This window comes from Lissotriton vulgaris, chromosome 6 (assembly GCF_964263255.1).
Source record: "Lissotriton vulgaris chromosome 6, aLisVul1.2, whole genome shotgun sequence".
NCBI classification, from domain to species: Eukaryota; Metazoa; Chordata; class Amphibia; order Caudata; family Salamandridae; genus Lissotriton; species Lissotriton vulgaris.
Window position 1 is genome coordinate 601834605 of NC_141694.1, and position 13642 is coordinate 601848246.

Genomic DNA, 13642 nt, shown 5'->3' on the forward strand with positions numbered 1-13642 from the left:
AGAGCATAATATAAGCTTCCAGACTAGAAATAATGGGCGGCCGCGTAGTCACCAAAGAAGCATACCTTACAGCATACATAGATCGAGGCATGTGCATTGTGACAATTCTGATGTTTTACCTGATTCACTACAACCTTGAAAGTTGGGAATGTTATGTGCACGTTCTTACACTTCTGAGACCACTTGTGCCTAATGCATGCCTTTGGTGTCTAGGTAGGCTCTGCGATTGCAATCGCAATTGAAATGTCGTACATCAGCAATCTTAAAAACTTGCTTTATTGCAAGCGCTTGTTGGCAAATGCATCTGGCTTTCTGGCGGCCGTGCTTCTTTGTATCTTGGGGTAATTTAAAACAGGTGGGTCTCTTCTGACAGTCATATTAGCTGTTGGTTTTGCTGTGAGATTACTGCACAGCTACTGCCTCAGCCTGAGGATAATGTTGCCTGTCCGTATGTGAGTCAGTGTCATACTTAGGGAGCTAAGATGGATCCGTGTGTTGTAATTATTCATGTTGGGCCTGCATCACATCCTGTTGGGTTGGGTCCCATGTGGACAGAGAGGCACTGGAGTCCTGGTGCTCGCCTGATTGATTGCTGGCAGGGAGGGGGCCCAGTGTGGGCAATGGCTGGCAATTTTAGGGGCGCCTCTGCAGCAGGCAGCAATCTTGTATTACATAAAAACACATGGGAATGTGCAGATTAAGTATCAGAAGGTGTTTTAAATATTCCTTTTACCCCCACATACAACATGGGGGTTTCCATACTGGTCATCATATGTACCACAAGCCATGTCATGTTCGTAAACCGTGTCCCCAGCTGCCCTATGTTATAAAACACTCCTAACAGCTTTTGACAAAACACATTTCCAACCCGTAGGTTGGCAAAAACCTTTGATTTCTGTTTCCTGGCATGAGGTTTAGGTATGTTTTTTTTAATGTAGGTGGTTCTACGTTGCCAGCACTCTGCCCTGTGTATTGCTGTGCAGTTTCTATGTCCTGCAGTTGTGCGTCTTCAAGGATGGCGCAGCTTCAAAATGTACCATTGGCCTCTGTGGAAGGGAAGGACATGCACAGTACATGACCATCTACTATACAATGAGAGGCTATACCATGCCATTCCATGACTGAGTTCCCTTCCATTTCTGGTGCTTTGCACCATTTATGGTGTTTTAAGATCTTCTCCGAGTTTCTTCTTGCTCAAATGATTGTAATTTCTGATATTTATATGTTTTGATCGTCTTCATTGCATAATTTAGCATGCAAGAAAATGTCACTCAGAATCGTTGAAATATCACTCATAATTACACTGAAATTATGAAAATGTCACGCATGGCAATCTGAAACCTTGGCTCAATGCCTGGAGCAGCCCCCGTGTTCCACCCTCCAGGGGTCCATCATCGCTGTAGCACACACAGGCAGCACTACACTCTCTCACCGGCCTTGGTTGCACCTGTGAGTTGCTCATAACAGTCCTGCCTCATAAATTAAATGGTGCGTGTCATGTTCGGTGGGTGCAGGTGACCTGAGCTTCAAGGCCCAGCAGCAAGGGGGTTGAAGGCAACTGCCTTGAGGACAGAGACTATTTGTATATTTACATACCTTTGTAAACTGGTTACCAAGGCTTACTTGTTTCTTGTTCCAGTACCCCCTGGGCCCCCACTCTGCCTATTCCTTACATTTGAATTTTACATTTACTGTCCTACTGTCAGAATGCATTTCATGAAAAGGAATATGAAGTAAGGTTTCCAAAAGAAAAATGCCAGCCATGTGTTGTTTAAAGAGCCTGTAAAGACCTTGTCTTGACACTAAATAGGGTTATAAATAAAGTATGTGTTGATTTTGTAATGTGAATTTTCTGTCTTCACTTTAATTATCAGTCCTGGATCATTCAGGCAGCCCTAGAACCCTATTAAAAGTGCTTTCTATTCAATTTTGTTGTTTGAAATATGAACAAATAAGTGCTGAAAATACGACTCTAGGTGACTGCTTATTTTTGTCCCATCTGGGACATCAAAATAATGAGCTGGTGACCCTAATCACAAGACTGAAAGTTTGTTGCAGGATCAGCACATGATTTATATCCTTCACCCTCGATCCCTGATTAATGCCATAATAGCAATAGTTTAACATATATATCTGAAAACTCTACGCCACCATCAATAACATGCTGAGTTACTTCAAGCGTCTGGCAAGGCACCCTGCATTCAGATAACTCACTCCCCGTTCTTGCCCTTCACTTTTACGCTCACCTGCACTCGCAGCAATCACAATGCACTCACTGATCACCATGCACTCTCACCATTCACCCGCTCACCCTGCACTCATAGGGATCGCTCTGCACTCCAAATGCACTTGCATTGTTCACCGTGTACCTCACCCTGCAGTCACACGAGCACACTACTCACCCTGCACTCATGTCACACTTCACTCAGCTGTCCCTCTCACTGCTCAATCTGCAATCTCACTCAGACAAGTCCATCACTAACCATGATTGTTTCGTCCCACTCTGCACATACATCCGCACCCAAATTCTTATGGTCACCTCACTCACCTTGCAGTCACTTCTCTTACCCTACTCTCACACTTTTGCATCACTAACATGCACTCCCATGGGCACGCCTACCACCCACAAAGCGCAGAGGGTTAATATGCCTGCTACAAAGAACGTGTACCATGTAGATCACAGAACTGAGTGTGAGTAAACTATGTGTAGTGATATAAAAAAAAATCTAATGTTTTTCAGAAAGGTGCTACAGGGAGTTGAGGTGCATTTATGGTGAGTAGTGGAAAAGGAGGAGGGAGGGCATGCCTAAAAGACTGTCAGATGCCACCCAGATACTTTTTTGACGTGGGCAAAGTGGGCTTCGGCCCAGGGCCCCAGACTTTCAGCGGCCCCCTGATAAAACCCGCTCTGTTCTACATTAAAACAGACAAACATCTGCATCAATGTTCTGAAGCATCCAAACAGTTTTCTTCCTTAACCTTGTTTGCCTGCCTGTATTGTAATGTTTACTAATAAAGACATGGTGGTAGAAATTGAAATTGCTTCATCAGTTCATGTTATCATGCACAATCCTTGACAGTCGCTAGTGTGTGGCATTCAGATAATTCACCAGTCTATTTGCCTTGCCTTTCGCAGGATACTGAGTTATATCTTGTGTTCTCCTCATGTATATTGTCAGTCGGGTTTTTATGGAATTGTTGATTTGGGTTTGTATTTCAAAGTTTCATGTTATTGTCCATTAATGTCAATTCTAATTCAGACCCTTCATAGTTATTCTTCAGCCACAGGCAGTTCCTGAGACAATCGGACCGGTCTTTGGCATTGTTCTGATTGTTGCAGTTCCTGAGACAATAGGATCTCTCATTGGCATTGTTCTGATTGCTGCCTCAGTTAAATAATCTGCTTTTGACATTAATGTTACAAATGGCATAGCTTATAAGTAAAGATGGTTTCCCGCTTTCTCATTAGATCTTTGAGAAAGACAATATGGAGGCATTTCATTTAAATGTTGGAGGTTTCAAATCAAAATATGCCAGATTTTTGGGCAGTGGGGCAAAGTGGTAGGTGGTGGGCCGGGCGCCCGGGGGGGGCCCCCTCCATGTGTTTTGCAGGGGGGCCCCCTCAAGTTTCGTTACGCCACTGGATCAGGTATGCCCAAAGTGAATCTTTTTTTACATATTAAACGTGTAGGTACCTACCCACTTCTTGCTTGTCGACACCATCAAATCGGCATGAAGACATCCCAAGGCAGTTGAATACAGTCTATCAAGTTGGTGATAAGCTGCATTCATCATCTTTTTTTTTTAAACATTTCTGCCTAGCTCAATAAATGGGGCTTGACAAATCAAGTTTGCACATCACATTTGTTGATGTTTGTGTTTTCTCTTGATAGACCTCCTTTGATAGAACAATGTCTGTCTTTGAAAGTAATACATTTGAGCTGAGATTCTCAAGTGCTTCATTAGTCATTATAAGCAATGGTGGATCCCAGTTTGTAGTGTGTTCCATAATACCAGTCACACCTAAGTCAAAATTAACAAAAGATGAAACATTACAAATAGTAGGACTGGTTTTAGTGCTATCAAAACTAGACTCAAAGGAATCAACTGCCAACAATGGTATTGCTTTTCGTGAAGTGCTCACCTCGGTATTTAAGCCCTGTGTATTTAGCACTGCAAGTGATAAGTGTATTCCACATTAGCAGAATAAAGAAACAATTTGGAATTTACTATCGCTGCTGTGTTTAGGACAGGCTTACTTTCCTTAGTAACTTCTTTTGTGCAGATGCTCGTTTCAAATGCGGTTTTAAAACCAGTTAAATCAGAATATCGGAATATCTGGCAACTGCTACTCAAGATAAAATGATCTAGAATGGCACTTGTTGCATGCACATTGTAGAAGTGCGCTGACGCCCATAGCAACAAAACCACTTTGTTTGTACTCCCTGGATGTGGGCTTGTTCACCCAAGTGGTCAAAGCTTGCTTGGCACCAGCCCTTCTCGCTACAAAAGCACAACCTCCTGTAAACAACTTAAAGGAATGAAACCACACTCGTTCTCCCACAGTGCCAGTGAAGTGTTAAACTCTTCCCTCACTATCTTCGTGCAATTACAAGCAGTGATAAACACAACAGAATAACAAGGTTGTATATCTTGTATCGCAGCAACAAGTAAGCTCAATAAAACCGGATTTCATGAAGAAGGCGGGGTCTCAAATAGTCGACTAAGGGTCAGCCTCAGTATTGGGTTGCAACCCCTAAATGGAAGGGGCCTTCTGCTAGGAAGACTACTTGCTGACTCATCCTACGGGACCAACCGCAGTCCTGTTGGAGAGACATGAGACTACTAGTCAGCCGATCCATTTAGTCTTCCTGATCCAAATTCCACACGTTACAGTTGTGATTGCTAAGACTGGGCAGCAGAATCCCTAGGGCTGCTCTGTGGTTAGATCTGGGCCATGCTGTGTTTAGATCTGGCTTTGACATCACAAAAACAAGAACAGATGATGGACGGAATGCTGAAAATTGCACAATGCACAATGCATATGGCTGGGTCCAGCATGGGGTGGCGCAGTGAGCTAAAATACTAGATCTTTGAGAGTGGGGGCGAATTTTTGCATTGTTCAGCATTCCGTCCATCATTTGTTCTTTTTTCTTTTGTTGCCCTAAGTGGGAAAGCTATGTCCAGACGAGGGTACCGTACTCACTGCGCCACTGGATTCAAGCTAGCCTGGCTGATGACTGGTGATACACCCAAAAACGGTCCCCGGATGCTTTTTTTTTTCCAGTCTAGGGAAGGCCTGGCTTAGCAGTTCGGGGATGACTGATCCCATGAGGAGCAAGGGCAAGAGTGGTTTGCATAAGCTGGGTCCAAACTGGGGTGGCATGGTGAGCAAAAAAACGGATTGATTAAATCTAGGTCTTTGTGACTGGGGGTGAATGTTTGCATTGTTCAGCATCCCGTCCATCATTTGTTCTTTATGCATTTATGATCTGAAAGAAACAGGTTAGTGTTAGATTCCTTACCTTAGAATATCCCCAGGCGTCAGACTGGATCTGGAAAGTTTTGCGTAGCAGTACCCCTGCGCATCGGTAGGCGTCGTCTGCGGCTTCGCGTCCGTCGTCGGCGCCGGGATGACGTCGTCGGAGTACTTAGACGCCGCCCTCGCGCGCTAACTTCAGTGCATCTTTTTTCCGCGCCAGCAAGCGCAGATCCGGAAAAAGCAGTACTTCTTAGTCACTTTTTGACTAACTTTTTCGATCCTTTTTTGGATTCTTTTTCGAGTCTGTAGATTCTCGGTGGCGATAGGGATGCCCGGGTTCAAACCCTGTGCCGATTGTTACCGCCTGATGTCGGTTACCGACCCCCACCGTCGGTGCCTGTATTACCTTGGGGCCGACCACGACGACAAGTCGTGCCCCGACTGCCGGGCCTTGTTGTCGAAGGCTAGGCGGGAGCGTTCCCGTAAGCGCCTCGAGCTCCGGCAGTCGACCCGCACTGTTCACGGTCCCGGTCGAGGAGGAGGTCGAAGGACCGGTCGCGGGGCGACAGTCATCGCAGCTTTGCGAGTCGACACCATTCGTCAGGCTCCAAGTCTTCAGGTAAGAGGCACAAGAAGTCGAAAAGACGACATCGCTCTTCCGACTACCCCCAACGCTTGCGCGATGCGGCCGGGGGTTCGGGCGACACCGCCCACGCGGCTCCACTGGAGCCGCAGAGCCCCACTGGGTCCGGATCCAGGTCGCCGCTGGTCGACCTTACGACCCCGGCGCCGGCGCCAACCCCCAGGGTGTCCCCCTCGACGCCGTCCCCGGACAACGTCGTCCCCGGTCCTTCCCTCGGTCTGAATCCGGCGTCGGACCGGCGTTGCTCGACGCCACATTCGACACCGAGAGAAGAGCAATTATTCTATGATCCGGCCCCATCCTTTGCACCTGACTATCAGGAGATGGGAGGCGAGGAGGATTGGGAGGGGGTCTGAGGACCCTCTGGCACAGGAGTGCCAGTCATATCAGGACTGGGCAGTTGAGCTAGGGGAATCCAGTGGTCTGGACACTTCGCCCGACACTGGATTTGTCTCCCTTCCTACCGTGGCTACGGAGGAGGGGGCTGCTTACAGCGTGGTGTTGATGAAGGCGGCAAAGGCCTTGGCTCTTGAGCTCCCCGTCGCGGCCGTGAGGACTAACCTCCTCACCGAGGTCCTTAAACCGCAGGCAAGCTCTTCGGAGCCTCCACTGCCGTTTAATGAGGCCCTTACTGACGTTCTGTTGGGCACCTGCTCCAGGGCCGCTACAGGACCCCCTGTAGATCGGAACGTGGCCAGACTCCATCGCCCGGCCCTGGGCAACCCTAGCTTCCTGTCCACCCACCCCACCCCGAGAGCCTGGTTCTCCAGGCCTCTAACTCCCAGACCACATTCCCGACTGCTCCACCTGATCGGGAATCCAAAAGTTATGAGCAGTTCAGTAGGAAGCTGTTCTCCTCACTTAGTTTGGGGTTGCGGTCGGTCAACACCGCTTGCCTTGAAACTCTGCCGCTCCCTTGAAAAGGCCTGGAAAAAAGACCCAACCACCAGCACCAAGGACGCCTTCAAAAGCGCCACCCGCACTCACCACCAACTGATCCGAAAAGCCAAGAAAACAGCATTCAAGGATCGACTTGACAACAACGCCCACAACAGCAAGGAACTTTTCAACATCGTTAAGGAATTTTCCAACCCCTCGGCCAACTCCAACGACATCACCCCCTCTCAAACCCTCTGCGACTCCCTAGCCTCTTTTTTCCACAACAAGATTGCAGACATCCACAACAGCTTTGACAACCAACCCGGAAACCAACCCACCCTAACATCTGCTGACCCTCTTCCCCCCGTGAACACCCTTAACGCCTGGAACCCAATCTCCACTGAGGACACCATCCGCCTGATGAATTCCATCCACTCAGGATCCCCCACAGACCCATGCCCTCATCACATCTTCAACAAAGCAGACTCCGTCATAGCACCGCACCTCCGAGACGTCATCAACTGCTCCTTCAACTCCGCTACCTTCCCAGAAGACTGGAAACACGCTGAACTCACCGCCCTTCTGAAAAAACCAACAGCGGACCCCACCGAACTCAAAAATTACCGCCCCATCTCGCTTCTTCCATTCCCGGCCAAAGTCATCGAGAAAGCCGTCAACAACCAGCTCGCCGCCTTCCTCGAAGCCAACAAATCCCTCGACCCCTCACAATCTGGCTTCCGAGCAAAACACAGCACTGAGACCGCCCTCATCGCAGCAACAGACGACATTCGAACTCTACTGGACAATGGAGACACAGTCGCCCTCATCCTCCTCGACCTTTCTGCAGCATTCGATACAGTCTGCCACAGCACCCTTCTACAACGCCTCAATAACATCGGAATTCAAGGAAAAGCACTTGAATGGATCACCTCGTTCCTCACCGGAAGAACCCAGAGAGTCCGCCTTCCTCCATTCAAGTCCGAGGCCTCTGAAGTCATCTGCGGCGTACCTCAAGGATCCTCACTCAGTCCCACCCTCTTCAACGTATACATGAGCCCCCTCGCGGCCATCGCACGCCAACACAACCTCAACATCATCTCTTACGCGGACGACACTCAACTGATCCTTTCTCTCACCAATGACCCCAGCACCGCCAAAACTAACCTGCACGAAGGAATGAAAGAAGTTGCCGAATGGATGAAACAAAGCCGTCTGAAACTGAACTCAGACAAAACAGAAGTCCTCATCTTAGGTACATCCCCCTCTGCTTGGGACGACTCCTGGTGGCCGGAATCCCTCGGAAAAGCACCCATCCCGACAGACCACGCACGGAACCTTGGCGTCATCCTGGATTCTTCACTCTCAATGAACAGACAAGTCAGCGCCGTATCCTCTTCCTGCTTCAACATTCTTCGCATGCTCAGAAAAACATTTCGCTGGATCCCCTCCGAAACAAGGAAAACAGTCACCCACGCTCTGGTCACGAGCCGACTGGACTACGGAAACACCCTCTACGCAGGTACCACCGCTAAACTCCAGAAGAAACTCCAACGAATCCAAAACGCCTCAGCCAGGCTCATATTAGACATCCCACGCAACGAACACATCTCTGGTCACCTTAAAGACCTCCACTGGCTACCCGTCAATAAGAGGATCACTTTCCGTCTGCTTACCCACGCACACAAATCACTCTACGACATCGGACCAGATTGCCTCAACTCTCGACTGTCCTTCTACACCCCCTCCCGCCAACTACGTTCTTCCAGCCAAGCCCTCGCCACTGTACCTCGCATTAACAAGACCACCATGGGAGGCAGATCCTTTTCATACCTGGCTGCTAAAACATGGAACTCACTCCCCGCTTACCTTCGCCTCACCCAGAACCACCTAGCGTTCAGAAAGCAGCTTAAAACGTGGATATTTGACAAATAATCCTCCTCCCCTTGCTAAGCGCCTTGAAACCCTCTGGGTATGTAGTGCGCTATACAAATTTTATGACTTGACTTGACTTGACTTGACACGGTCGCGGACATGCTGCCAAATCGCCCGGAGGAGGCCCGGGGAAAACTCGCTCAAGCCCTTGCGGAAGGACGAGATGCAGCACAGTACTCTATTCGATGTGGGCTAGATACCACCAACTCGCAGGGCAGCGCAATTTCCACGACAGTGGCGGTTCGCCGCCATGCCTGGCTGAGGTCCGCCAACTTTTCGGCTGATGTCCAGAACTCACTCATGGCCATGCCGTTTGATGGCCGTCGCCTCTTTGGCAACAAGGCAGACAGTGCGCTTGAGCGATTCAAGGACTGCAGGGCTCAGATCTAAATGGGATAATGCAAGACTGGGTAACCATGGGACTAACGGTGGCAAAAAGGAATATTGCTCCGAAATGGGGCTCGGGTTCGGGCCCGACTCTGGCCCAATGGTGCGCAGATATGGATCTGGCAATGGTGGCGGAGAAATCTGTCTTTATATATAGAAGGTGTCCCCGAAAGTGGGAAAGAGTGTGGGGGAAGTGGAACTCATATAGGGGAGACATATGCGACCCACCACCTCCGGAAGATAGCGACTCAGATGGGAGTGAGTGAATGCCCTTTTGTTTAGGAGTCTGAACTTCTGAGCTGTAAGCTGTGTGGGCTCCGAATTTCGATGCGCAGAAAGAGGTTCCGCAAAGCTGTAATTCTGAAGAATTTGGTGTATGTGATTTCTCATCTGTATCCACATCATGCATACATAACTGTACTGTTTTGCTTATATTCTCTAATAAAAAGTGTTACCAACAAAAAAAAAAAAAAAAGACTGCAGGGCTACGGCCAAGTCCTTGGGCCTGTCGGGCCAGCGCCAGCAAACTTCTGCCTTTCGCTCCTTTCATGGTCAAGGAAGGGGCGCCCCTTCACTTCCTGCCAGCCATCGGCCGCAGACCAACATCCAGCTCGGTGGCGGACGAGAGAACCACGGTGGTGGTGGCGGTGCCAGGGGACAGCGGCGAGGCCAGTCCACATCCACCCCCGCAGCATCCGCCTCAAAGCCGTCCTAGTCCGAGCTTTCAGGCCCATTTGACGCCAGTGGGGGGCTAGGTTCGCCATCGCCTCCTCAACTGGTGCACCATCACATCGGACAGGTGGGTGCTGCAAATCGTTCGAAGGGGCTACTCCCTCCCCTTCGAGGCGACCCCTCCAGCCATTCCACCGCAGTCCCACTCCGTGTCGGGGGATCCCTTGCAACTTCTGCAAAAGGAAGTTACGGCCCTCTTGGCCAAGGGGGCCATCGAGCGCGTTCCTGGGCCAGAAGTGGGGTGTGGTTGTTACTCCCACTATTTTCTGGTTTCCAAGAAGGGCAAAGGGGGCCTACGCCCTATCTTGGACCTGCGGAACGTCAACGGCTTCCTCCGGAAAGAGAAGTTCAAGATGCTGACTTTGGCTCAGGTCTTAGCTGCCCTAGACCCCAGAGACTGGATGGTAGGATTGGACTTGCAGGACGCATATTTTCACATCCCCGTCCTGCCGGCCCACCGGCGTTACCTGCGGCTCACGGTAGGTCACGAGCACTTTCAGTTTACCGTGCTCCCCTTCAGCCTTACCAGCGCCCCTCGGGTGTTCACGGAAGTGATGGCGGTGGTCGCAGCTCATCTGCGCAGATTAGGGGTGTCAGTCTTTCCCCATCTCGACGACTGGTTGTTGAAGGCGGGCTCGCCCCAGACAGTCGTCAGCCACCTCCAGACTACGGCCGACCTACTGCACCTGCTGGGGTTCTCCATCAATGTGCCGGAGTCACACCTGTGTCCCTCTCAGAAGCTCCTCTTCATCGGAGCGGTTCTGGATTTGGCGCAGTTTCTGGTTTATCCTCCCGAAGAGCAGGTTCGGGATATTCAGGCTCTGATTCCGATCTTTCAGCCTTTATCCAGAGTCGTGGTCATGTTGACGCTGCGGCTTCTGGGGCTTATGGCCTCCTGCATCCTTCTGGTGCATCACGCCAGGTGGCGGATGCGGGCTCTGCAGTGGGACCTGGAGTTTCAGTGGGCCCAGCATCAGAGCAACCAGTCTGACCAAGTCCTGATCTCGGAGGGCACTGCGAGACAGTTGCAGTGGTGGCTCATGGACCGCGATTGGGTCAGCGGCAGATCTCTCTCCCTACCCCAACCGGAGCACGTAGTGGTGGCGGATGCATCCCTCTTGAGATGGGGGGGGGAGCCACATGGGAGGGAGGGAGATCGGAGGCCTCTGGTCTCCGAAGGAGTCCCGGCTCCATATCAACCTTCTGGAGCTGCGGGCGATCCGGCTTGCACTGAAATCCTTCCTTACCTCTGTCTGGGGATGTGTAGTGCAGGTGTTAACGCCCTGAGACGCTTTTCATCGTGAGTGGAGCTGCGGTCTGTTGTACGCCTTTCCACCTATACCAGTTCTGCCCAGAGTGTTGAAGAAGATCAGGCATGACCGGGCCCAAGTCATCCTTGTGACTCAGGTCTGGGCACGAAGATACTGGTATCCCGAGCTACTCAGCATGCCAGTCGATCCCCCGATTTGTCTGCCTCTTCAGGAGGACCTTCTGTAGCAGCAGCAGGGGTTGGTCCTCCATCCGAACCTGTCCAGTCTCTACCTCCATGCATGGAGATTGAGCGGCGGCAGTTGAGGCCATTTGACTTGCCTCCTGAAGTCTGTGATGTCATTCTGGCAGCCAGGCGTCCCTCCACAAAATCGGTATACACACTTCAGGTGGAACAAATTTGTGGCATGGTGCACAGCAAAGGCTGTGGATCCACTTTCTGCCCCCCTTTCAGAGGTTCTCCTCTTTCTTCTTTCTCTTGCCCAGCAGGGCTCTGCTCTGGGCACTATCAAAGGCTACCTCTCTGCCATTTCAGACTTCTTAAGGCTTCCTGGTCAGCCTTCTCTTTTCAAGTCCCCTGTTGTAAATAGATTCTTGAAGGTCATCACTCACATATTTCCTCCTGTTCATTTTGTGATGCCTCAGTGGGACTCAAACCTTGTTCTGACTTATTTGATGTGCGCTCCCTTCGAGCCACTTCACAATTGCCCTCTTCGTCTTCTTACTCTTAAGACTGCATTCCTGCTTGCCATCACCTCTGCCAGGAGAGTGAGTGAGCTCCAGGCTCTATCTTCTCAACCTCCTTTCCTCTCTGTCGATCAGGACAAAGTTGTCTTGAGAACGCGTCCCTCCTTCCTGCCCAAAGTAGTCACAGCCTTCCACATCGGGCAGTCCATCACCTTACTGTAGAAATCAAAAAATCCACTTCTCAGGGGTTCCACTGATACTTAGTCCTTTTAAACTCACAAAGAACTTGACACAGAAGCTGGAATATAAAAGTACATTTTTATTAACCTCAAATGAGTGAGACTATGTCACACAGAAGCCTTAGCAACTGAATGAGGCAGTCTGTTAGAATGGTCTTACTTGACGTGTTATATACTCTTTATCCTGCTCCAGGCATGTATGGGAGTTGTACCGATTACATTCCTAAACAAATTGAAAATCTGGAGGGTCAGCAGGTGAGTAGCCTTTGGGGTTTTAGCAGGATATCGGCAAAACAATATAATTACAAAGGTTAATCTGATTTAGATGGCACTGCAGGGCATGGCATGATTACATGTACAGTATCCCAACCCAAAAGTTAATTTATTTATTTATTTATTTTTAAAATTTCTAAAGCGCGCAAATGCCTTGCGGCGTCTCGGCGCTAAAATTAGCATATTTCAGATTACGAGGGTTATAGGATGTTACTGGTTAAAGAGCCAGGTTTTAAGATGTTTTCGAAAGGAAAGCAGCGAAGTGTGTTCCTTAATCTGGGAGGGAACCTGATTCCATAATTTGGAGGCAGCCACTACAAAACGTCTGTCTCCCCATGTCACCTTTTTTGTTGGGGGGATTTGGAGCTGTTGGGCCGTAGATGAACGCAGTGTTCGGCTGGGTTTGTAGATTTTAAAAGCGTTTTTGAAGAAGTCAGGCCCATTATTTTTCAGCGCCTTGTAGGTGATACACATGGCCTTAAACTTTATCCTGCTTCTTATGGGCAGCCAGTGAAGCTCTCGAATTGTGGGAGAGATAGAGGCATGTTTTGGAATCCCCATGAGGATCCTTGCAGCGGCATTTTGGACAAGCTGTAACTTGTTCACCACTTGTTCTTGTGCGTTGAGCAGAAGGCCATTGCAGTAATCCACCTTGGATAATACCAAGGAGGACATTAAAGTTTTGCCAGCAGTAGGGGGAAGAAAAGGGAGCAGTTTCTTCACCATTCTCAGAGTGTAAAAGGAGGCCGAAACCACGGCATTGGCGTGACTAAGGAATGTGAGCTTTCTGTCGAAAAGCACGCCCAAGTTTTTCACCTTGGCTACTGGCAATGGAGGTATACCCAGTTCCGAGGGCCACCAGACTGGAGACCAAGACGGGGTTAGTTCGCCAAAAACCAATACCTCCGTCTTGTCGGAGTTTAGCTTTAAGCAGTTCTGGTTCATCCAGGTACTGATGGCTTTCATGCCTGCCTGAAAATTCGCTGCCACAGCTTCTCCATTATTGTGTATTTCCAGGACCAGTTGTGTGTCATCGGCGTACGATGTTAGCCCTATGCCAAATGACTTAATTACCCTCGCTAAGTCCGACACATAGATGTTGAAAAGTGTCGGACTTAG

The 13642-nt window shown here is 49.5% G+C and overlaps 1 protein-coding gene across 1 annotated transcript in view; it reads left to right on the forward strand.

Annotated features, from left to right (window-relative positions):
• USP45 (ubiquitin specific peptidase 45) overlaps positions 1 to 13642 on the forward strand; it is a 2087971-nt gene that overhangs the window by 1708279 nt on the left and 366050 nt on the right. The window lies entirely within an intron of this gene.